This window comes from Solea senegalensis, linkage group LG1 (assembly GCF_019176455.1).
Source record: "Solea senegalensis isolate Sse05_10M linkage group LG1, IFAPA_SoseM_1, whole genome shotgun sequence".
NCBI classification, from domain to species: domain Eukaryota; kingdom Metazoa; phylum Chordata; class Actinopteri; order Pleuronectiformes; family Soleidae; genus Solea; species Solea senegalensis.
The window spans coordinates 29708546-29712899 of record NC_058021.1 but is presented as its reverse complement, the minus strand read 5'-3'; positions in this window follow the sequence as shown (position 1 = coordinate 29712899).

The window sequence follows — 4354 nt, the reverse complement described above, 5'->3', positions numbered from 1 at the left end:
ATTGTCAGGTAAGCTGCCGACCAGACTGGAGCTCGCCGCTCAGAAATGTGTTGAATTCGTGTTTGTGGGCCGGAGACACAAGGGGAGGAGATAGTGACCAAGCAGACATCGGATCATTTCACGCCACTGACCAACACGGCGGCAAGCAACCCATAATCATTCCATGTGTGTGACAAGTAAGAGAAAAACTCATTTTCTTCACACTGTACCGGTCTGTGTTTCTGTGTCTGTGTGCACGTCTGAGATGAGACAATGTGCAGTGTGACGCACAGCAGAGGGCTGACGTATCAAGCGACACTGCAGACGGAGGCTGATGAGATGAAGCTGTCTGGCTCTGCAAGCATTGATCACGACCGACCGGCTGGAAGTCTGTGGTAGTTTGTGTCCTCTGATGTTGAACAAGAAGCACCTTGATCTCCTCCTGTTTATTTATCAAAAGGCAGACGTTTTACCCCCCTAAGTCTAAGAATAGAGATTCTCACACGCACAAGGGTTTGTTTTCAGTCTTATCTCAGTGTACTCTGCACCTTAATCTTTGGCTGTAAAAAACCCCATAAAACATCATTTTTTTCTTCCCCCTTCCTCAGTTTGTTATGAATGCCAGTAAATTTCACAGGGACATTTGCAGCCTTAAATGTATAAAAACAAAAAAGTCATTAAGAAATCATAAGGCTAAATGGCTAAACTCATCTTCCTTAAATTGGCTTTTAGATGTGGCATAAATTCACAGGATTGCGAGAGAGATGAAAAGAAACAATACGCCAACTTGAAAATCACCAGAACTCCGAACATGGGGCTTTTACACAAGAGCAATGAATAATAATAATAACGTGATCCTCTGATCCCTTTGCTATGTTAAGAGCCTTATCTTGAATGGAAAAGACATTTAAGGCGCTAGTATAATTGCAGCAAGTGAATAAAAGTGGAGGTAATGGATCGATCTCCGGAGAAGTTTGCATAAAATCGTCCCCGTGATTGAGTCGTCTTTGTTAAAAGTGTGGCTGTTAACAGACTTTTACTGGAGCGGCTGCCGCAGAGCTGATAACACTTAAGGAGCAGTGAGTGCAACAGAGGGTGGAAAAAGGAAAAAAGAGTGAAAAAAGGACAAAATGATGGTCATAGAGGGAGTGAGGAAGCTTGTAGGGCTGAATTTGGAGGAAAATTTTGGCAATAAGAATACATAAATGACGTATTTTTGCACTGTAGCCAAACAAAAACTGTATATTTTCACACCTCATTGACACATTTTTCTCTGCAAAGTCTTGTTTTTCCCCTCATGAATGTGGAGGATGAGCATGTGAATGGATCGACAGATGATTTGGGGGCCAATAGGGGGCACTGGGGGCCTAATCCACAAGTTTGGGAGCAGGCAGTGTGTAGCTCAGAGGAAACACACATGCTTCTACTCTTTTACTCACCGCTCGCCCATGACACTGCACCTATAGGTTGAAATGGTGAATCGAGAAAAGATGAAAACCCTCCCAGCTCCTCACGTGTCATTTGCTGAGATTAATCTGGGTTAAAGCGGCCTCGCGCAATCAATCTTCTGTGCTTGCTGAGACCGTGGTCGCGGCTGCTGCTGCTGCTGCTGCTGTCTCAACCATCATCAGTGAGTCACTAATGTCTAATCAGGGCTTGATTGGCACCCCGGGAAGAAACGGCCTGTAAATCAATCAAATGTCAAGTGCTTTTCTCCAAGAGTTTAGGCAGTTCCCTTGCAAGTGTTGACGCTGCTCGTTTCTGAGCTCATTTCTTTACATACTCTCAAATTTTTTGAATAAAAGTCTGCTTATTATGCCACTGTATTTCCCTTGTTCAACCACTCAAGAGAAGCATTGCCACCAATCCTTACCTTGAATTATGATAAAGTCCATTTTTGCCACTAATTACCCTGCATATAAAACACTGACCTGCTCTCCTTCTCCACCTCCTCAGCTGTCGTTACCAATGGAAACAGTGCAAGACTAACATTTACCCTCACTCTTTTGTGTGATGTGTTGCAGTAAAAAAAGAAAGAAAAAAAAAAGATGAACAAAGCACAGTAGGATACAGTGTGTGTGTGTGTGTGTGTGTGAGAGAGAGAGAGAGAGAAGGAGGGGGGGAGGCTCTGCAGAGACTGAACTTTCTTAACTAATGTACCTTGTGAGTCTGGCAGTGACAAAGACAAATTAGCCAAAGAAAGAGCGGTTGACGCTTCAGCAGCAACCGACCCTCCGACACCAATTAGCAGATTGATTACGCGCCTGAGAGAAGCGGACGCTTGTCAATCAGCGCCACACAAGGGGAGCGACAGGAAGGAGCTGGTGTGGATGTACCTGGAATGTTAAAGGAACAAGAGGCTGCTCCAGGGAATCCATACAGAGGCACTGATCCATAGGACTGTGTAGCGCTCAACACTGACACACTGAAACAGCAAAGGCGCAAATACCACTATGCCACATGGAGGCCTGAATACCTTCATAGACTGCAAACTCAAATACCTGTATGACTGCAGGCGCACAGGCCTGTTGTGATGGCTGGCCATGCACACAACTTCCTCTACTGTATAATCTGAGCGGATTACTGCAAACAGCAATTGTGCAAAAGGAGGTCTTTTTTTGTTTGCACACATGTGTATTCTTGTTTCTGTTGCACACACACACACACACACGCGCGCGCGCGCACACACACACTCAGGGCGAAGAACATTCCCACATTATCCATCAACTCCTGAGGGGCTGAGCAGCACTGTCCTCTGGACGGTGACAGTCCTGTTCGCCTTCATTTAGCAAGGACACACCAGCAAGGGCACAAAGCAAATAAACGCCCGCCGCTAAATTTAGTGCAGCATGACGGACGCAAAGGCCCAAAGAAGAGGAAGAAGAGAGAGTCCGTCTTTTTAAAACGGACACAGGAAGACTGCGACACACCGGATTACCCGTGTGCTGTCACTGCAGCTCAGTGTCCTGTACAAACTACAAACTGCAGTCATTCTATTTCTTTTGCTCCGTCCAGTAACGTGTAACACTTTAATAATAACAAATGATGCACAAAATTGCTTCACGTAAAGCTCCAGTGCAGAACTTCTATCGACCGCTAAGGTCTCTTTAGTTCTTACCAAAACACGGCCAGCCTCTACACGACTTTGTCTCTCCTCACTCTCCCACATGCAGTAGACACAGAGAGAGTGTGAGATCAGATTTTTGTTTCTACAGTGCTTCTGTAAATGATGTGTTGTATATCTGTCTTTTAATGGCTTTTTTTTTTTCCCTTTGGAAATTTGGAGCTGTACGGAGCAGGAACAGCAGCAGCTGTTTACATTCACATTTGTGAGGAGCCAAAATACTAATAGATACATAGAATAAGTAACGCTTGATCAAAATGAACAAAAATCATCCTGATTAATTGACCCACCTCTGTGATAATCTATGCAAAAACACACACATAGACAAGTGAGCGGTCAAAGACCAGACAGCTTTATTGTGTTCAACGTTGCAGTTAAAACATGGAGAAGATAAGGGCGCAATTAGATTTGGCCCGGAGGAGGAGGAGGAGGAGGAGGAGAGACCATCAGGTCCCGACTCTCTGCCTCCCCCTCAGAATACGTGGTGCAAAGTCAGTCTTGAAAGGATGAGATGATGACATCACCTCCATATTCCAGATACGTACAGCGAGAAAGAATGAAAAAAAAAAGGGGGGGGGGAGAGGAAACAGGAACCAATTTGTTAGATTAAACATTTCTCATGCAGTCGCATGATTTAGAAGGTCTGCTGACCGCAGTCGCACAAGGTTTTACCTCCTCTAAGACACAGCGTTCTGTCAATCTGGCCCAGCCACAGTTTCTAATTATAGGCTGCAGGCGCAAGAAGGTCAAAAGCTTATTAAAGTCCAGATTAAAATTCCCAATGCATATTATAAGCTTCCTCCTTCCCCTGACTAGCACTTATTTGCTAACTCATACCAGTACAGTGAGCAATGTGTCTGCTGACACCTGTCTCAAAGTATTTACACTTACCCCATCAAGGAAATGAGCAATAATTGATTAATAATTCACTCAGATCCTCCTGTGATTTGATTTCTCTCTCACTTTACATGGCGACTTTGCTCATGGACAAGACAAGCTACAGGAATGATTAAATATTATCTCTATATAGTTACAAAAGAAGAAATGATCTTTAACATTTATCAAGAAGTTTGGTATTAGGTGATAGTTTGGTTTTGATCCCATCCATTCTTGAAATGCAGCACTAACCAAAGGTAATTGGTGAGATGTGGAAACATAGAGTCGTGTTTATTAAAAAACTCCAAATTAACTAGATGTAGCTATAACCTGTGACCTTAAGGCTTCCCTACAACCTGTAATCTATGTTAATCT